We start from the raw sequence: 6,000 nt of genomic DNA, 5'->3' as shown, positions 1-6,000 counted from the left end.
AGGGCAGGAGGGGCGCAGCGGACGCTCCGGCGGTGCTGTTGTTGGGCGCTCTGCTCGGGAAGTTCTGTCTACGATCACTTGCCATTGGCCGCTGCTGCTCTGCTGTTTGTCCAGGCTGTCTAGCCTGCCTCCCGCCTCCCTTCCGCCTTGAACTCCAAAACAAGCCACGCATTGGCCCAACCTAAGACGTGAGAGCGGCCACGGCCAATGAGAAGACAGCAATCGCTGCGTGCTGAACTCCCTTCAGCCAGTAGGCGGTGCCACGGGTGTGCCGCGTGCGCCGGAGTGTGCGCTGTCGCCTTCGGAGCGTTGGTAAACACAGAAAGGGACCTCGGACACCGCGTGCAACTTGTGTGTGTGTCGCCGCGCGCCGAGACTGACCGTGGACCCCCAACAGTGGCTGCTGCAGAGAGGAACGAGCGGCGAGCGTGTGCCGGCCCCGCGGGGTGAACGAACGTCAGCCCGTGCCGCGCCTGCCAGGTAAGGGGAGGCGTATGCCGTGCTTGGTAGGAGCGGGGCCGGCTGCAGGGGTCGCCTGCGTATGTGCTTAAGTGAAGTGCGCTGTCCGCCCCCCCCCCCCCCCCTCGTGGGGCCTACTGCCTGGAGCGCTGCGCTATCCACCATCCTGACTCACAGTAGGTGGAGGGAGGGTGTGTCTTTTGCCGCCGCTTGCAGAGTGTACCCGCGGCGCCCCTCAACGATCTCCGGCGACCTTGGTCTGCCCCCTACTCCCTCAGTGTCTCAGCCAGGTTACAGGCGACCTTATTGCTGATGCTGGCCCAGTGTTGCAGTAGATGAGCCCCGTGGGGGGTCTCTACCTATAAGCTGTCCCTTGGCTTGTAATGGAACTGTTCCAACGGCTCCTGCACCAGTCACCCAATTAGTGTTGGACCTTCAAATAAAATGCGTGTCTGTGACGAGTGTACGTTAATACCTCTACTCCACTTAGCTTTATTGAAAGGGTGTGTGGGACTAGACTCCCGCGGGCTTGCATTGGCCTCCTATGTATGTATGGTTGGTCGGTGCGACTGTGCGAGGTGGCCGCTTGCCCTTGTCACTCAGCCCCGTTACAGTGACTGCGCATCCCCGCTGCAACCCCGTGTTTGAAGGACTCCTCTCGCCCTCTCCATGTCAGGACTCCACTTCCCTAAAACAAGTGCAAACAGGGATGTCAACGTCTGTGTTTCTGCTACTCTGGCAGCCACCGGGGTGGTTGTTTACACTCGGACTGGCGTTATTGTTACAATGTCAGCTTCCCTCTTCTCTGACTCCAGCAAAGAGCCTGCACTGTTGACAGTTACGTTTGGCAATGCAATTGACTAGGCCTACAAGATCCCTCCCACTGCCACTCCCAGCCACCCTTTTTTATCACCAGTGCAAAAAGGGGGGCAGGGGGGTTGGCAGGAGTTACTTTACAACTACTTACTGTAAGCAATTCGTGTGAATGAGTTCGCTAATAATGTTGTTTGGGGTATTCTTAATTGCCAAGCTATGTGAATTAGCTTACGCAACACTCGAAAGATATTTACGCCGCCAGGGGTTTCAAAAGATGAGAACTATGTTGTTAAAAAACATGCCTTTTGTGCAAATGCACAAAATATTCAGCAAACTTGTTTAATAGCGGTCCATATGGAAAGGGATACAGCAAATGCATGTTCCTCAAGTAGGAAGTTGCAAAAGTGCAACAGTGTTTCTTAAGCCCTGGTTCTCTCTATGCTTGACTACTGCAACAGCCTCTAGCTCAATCTGCCTTACTCTACTCTCCGCCCTCTGCAACTAATACAGAACAGGACTGAGACATGTCCTTGGGCTCAAGACCAGGGGTCCTATCGCTCCAGTCCTGAAATCTCTCCACTGGCTCCCGGTGGCTGCAAGGATAAAGTTCAAGCCCCTCAAGGGTTTCTGGAGCTGGGGCCACTCTACATCCAACTCTCTCTTTCAAAATACCTTCTTTCTTGAGCCCCAAACTCAGTGATGAGCTGTATGCTGTACCACAGGACACAGTACGCTTCACAGGAACACGTTTATTTGTACAGAAATGCAGAGAGCAGCAGGCACCTCTGCCAAGGTCCACCTCAACTAAAATTGTGTTCCAGAACCACTGATTCTGGAACACCTTCAGAACACCACGCATCCATGAATAAACAACATAATAGTACCCAAAGAATGAATGATGACACATCCATAATGACAATTAACACTCACTGTCGATATATATCTCATTGAGGTTGAACTGGCACAACGAAAATCCTTAAACTCTTCCACCTACCTGTCCACATCCAGCACCGTACTTCTTTCACCAAAACTCTCCACTTCTTGATCACCTTTTCTCCCCCTTTTCCGTTCTCAGCTCCCCATCAGCATCCTTAAAAGCAGCTGATCCCTCCTTGCTTAACGCCCCTTTGACCATACTTCTCCACCACCACACTAGTCCTCACTGCCGCAATCCTTTTTGGTCCCAGAAATGTACTTTCCAAGCATTTGAGACCATACCTGGGATTCTTAGTAATGACCCAATCTCCAACCACCCATTCATGTTCCTTTACATTGCAGTTTTCATCACACTCCCTTGTATTGGCACTGTGCCGCCTCCACCAATCTTATCACCACCTCCCGATTTTACATTCACACTGCAAGCCAACACTATCCATGCTGGGCACAATTTTGTACCCGGTTGGCGCCCCTTCAATGAGACAAAAGGGGACACCTGAGTGACTGAGTGGGGTGTAATGCAATAACTCCACAGTAACCCTGAACTCATAGCCACCTGAATGCCACCATTGAGGAATCGATTTACCCGTTCTACCAGCACATGTGCCCTAGGATGGTTTAACTATGTGCGTGTGTGTTGAATACCAAACCGCATCAAAATAACCTCATTGCCTCTGAGCAGAACTGCACACCAGTATCAGTTACATTTCTGTGGTAAACCCCTCACGAAAGAAGACCGCTTTAAAAAAAAGTCACAAATTCTACTGTGGTTGCCTCCCTTATTCCCTTCTACTCTATCCACTTCGAGTGATAATCCACCAAAACCACAATGAACTTGAGACCCTCACCCAGGCCCCGAATAAGACCCATTTAGTCCACTGCCACCTTTTCCACAGGGTCTATAAAAGACCTATCTGTCCCTGTGTTTAAGCTCCACCGTGACGCTGGACAAACGGCGTACATGCTAGCCGTTTTAGCCTGGGAAAAGTCTACGTATGTTTCACCCCTTTAGTCTAAATGAGTTATCCCTAACGCGTTTAAACTGTTGTTGTTGGGCCTTCTTCAGGACATAGTTTGGATTAGGTCACTTAGTCTGAGAACCCACTTGGATGTACAAACAGACAATAAAAATATTGATATTATACCCGACACTGCTTGGTTTTGTGATGTTATTTCTTGCCAGTGCCACACACAAATCTTAATTTGTCATTCAGGGAATGGGCAGCATGTCCAGAAGGATTACTTCTGTCTGAAGATGGGATAGGACAATGTTTCTGTCTTTGTTTCTAGATTGAACAGGAGTAAATGTGATCTAAATTAGTATTCACTCTGTACTCTTCATTGTGTATGTAATCTTTCAGAAGCATACAGTGATGCTGTGCATTACTGATCTTATTTTTCTTGTTCTCTTTAAACAATCTTCTTCCCTCAGTAGTGATATTTTATGGATAAGTATACAATTTGTTAGGACATTCTCCTACAAAAGAATGCAACCAAATACATTAGCCTAATTTGCAAGTGCCATTTGACTTCTAGCTTGTTATGCTGTTGCTCCCCGCTAAGCAAGGCAGCACCCAATGTGTTGCTATGGAAATGCCGACCAAGCCCAGCGTTGCCAGGAAAACCGCACTGGACAGGCATGTGTATTTAGAAATGCAGTGTTCGCTAGGTCTTGACCTCTCCCTTGGCTTTCTCCGTTAATGAGCGGGCTGGTTTCTCACCTGCTGCGCCTACGGGACGTCATTACTTTATACTCTTCGCCTACTACCAAACCCGCAATCGCGGGTGGGGGAGTGATTACTCCATTTATGTTAGAGCGGTGCACCGTGGTGATGTACACTGCGTTGTATTGCATGTGACCACGTGACAGCTCCGCGGCCAGCTTAGTATTTTGATGTTTCTGATGTCATCCATCTTGAAATTATGTAAATCAGAGAGGTGACATATGGATAAGACTGCATTTATTATAAATGTCAGTTTTCCTCAGTTGATGCCTCTTCATACATGGACGCACACAATAAAATGTGGAAACCATTTTCTTATTAAAGGGGGTAGCAGTTTATTATTTTACAGCGTGGATGTAGCATCCATCTGAGAATAACAGGTGGAGGATCTGTATGGTGGCGGTTGATATTGCCTACACAGCAGTGTATGAGCCTGTGCCGATTTGAAGCACAAAATTGCTACGGGCTATACTACATGAAGAGTCCCCCCACTATACATGTATGTAAGCTGTGGTGGACGTTGCCTAGTCTGTGTATCCACTGTTCTGCTTTTCTTAGCATCAGGTCGCGATCTCCCCCCCCTCAGTTGGGAGGTGCAATGGTTTGTATTACAAACCAAAATGTCTGATGGTTTGTTTCTGTTTAGAGAAATGTGCGAGCAGCGGTTTGTTTTCTACTTTTATTTTTTACACAGGAACGATGTTCACATATTCTTTACCTCACTTGTCTTTTGGTTTTTCTATAGCGTAAGTTCCAGGGGAATTTTATGCCATCTATGGCCCTTTATCTGAGGCAGTTAGTGAACGTTTTAAGAACTCTAGTGTGTCCCTTTTTAGCTCCACAGTTTTCATGTCCTTAAGGGGAAGGTTGAGCATGGGCCACATCTAAAATGACCCACTACATGGGGGGAGCCCCCATAGTGTGTTTGTGTTTTCAGGGCATGTGTCCTGTCTGTCCTGGTGTGTGTACAAGGGTGCCTTTCTATCTGTTGAAGGCGAATGTCAGTTTGACTGGTTTGAAATCTGGTGTTTGTATTATATGCACATTTTTTTATCTTTCTCCTCAGTTTATTACTGATAGGAGTGTACGTCGTGACAGTTAATTTGTTTTTCCAAGCTAGTCTACTCTGATGTAGTCAACCACAAATCCTGTGTGCTGTTGTGCCCTCTTGTGGGCTAACTATACCACCTTGGGTGGGTACCCTGTTTTCAATACATTGCTGTGTCTCACAATTGCTAGCGTACAGTACCTGCGAATCCTCAGAAACGGGCCGATAGGTAGACTGTTTTTTTAGACTGCTTGCATGAAATCTCTCATAAAGAAGGAGGGTGTTCTTATCTGTGGGTTTTCTGAAGTGTCGTCTCAGTCAGTACCATTAACTGACTTGCAGATCTCTAAATCCAGGAAAGACCTTGTACCGATGTCTTATGTCCTAGTAAAATGTATGAATTGATCTTGCTGGTTCAGCCAAATCAGAAATTCTTCCAGTGTTGGCAGACCCTTTCCACACCATAATGATGTAGCAGTACCAACCGTCTATCGTCTCACTGTATGGGCTATTTTCATGATAGATGGACTTCTGTTCGAGATGGTCCATGTAAAAATGTGCAATGTCGGGAGCAAAAGTCGCTCCCATGCTTGTGCCATGTCGCTGATTGTAAAATACCCCTTTGAAAAGAGAGTCATTCTCAATCAATGATTTTCTGATGCATTCTAAAACGAATGAGGTGGGGACTTTCTCTAAAATGTCAGTGCGTTGGTCAAAATATCCTTGCATTACCATGACGCTCTACATTTGTGGGATACTCATATACACAGCTTCCACATCAAAGGAAACCAGCAAGTCATTTTCATCGACTTTTATGAATGCCAGAATGTTGATTTCATTTTTGGCACACAGGGTCTTAAAAAGAAATCCGAGTAGATGGATAAAGTTTCTAGAACAGAGCCTATGGCTGAAATGATTGGTCTACCGGGGGATGGGGGTAGAACTGTTCTTATGGACTTTTGGTACAATATTAAAGGCCAGAATGATTGTACTGCTCCTAGTTAAGAAAAGCTTGTT

General features: G+C 47.2%; 1 protein-coding gene across 1 annotated transcript in view; it reads left to right on the top strand.

Annotated features, from left to right (window-relative positions):
- Nucleotides 1–257: 257 nt before the first annotated feature.
- COQ8A (coenzyme Q8A) overlaps nt 258–6,000 on the top strand; it is a 1,433,786-nt gene continuing 1,428,043 nt past the window's right edge. Inside the window, exon 1 of the mRNA XM_069608680.1 lies at nt 258–480. The gene's annotated coding sequence lies outside the window, so the exon portion shown is untranslated. The remainder of the gene's footprint in view (nt 481–6,000) is intronic.

Source organism: Ambystoma mexicanum, chromosome 4q (genome assembly GCF_040938575.1).
Source record: "Ambystoma mexicanum isolate Mex_15411 chromosome 4q, UKY_AmexF1_1, whole genome shotgun sequence".
Classification (NCBI taxonomy): domain Eukaryota; kingdom Metazoa; phylum Chordata; class Amphibia; order Caudata; family Ambystomatidae; genus Ambystoma; species Ambystoma mexicanum.
Note: the sequence above shows the minus strand (reverse complement) of the source record. Positions and strands in the feature narration are given on the sequence as shown.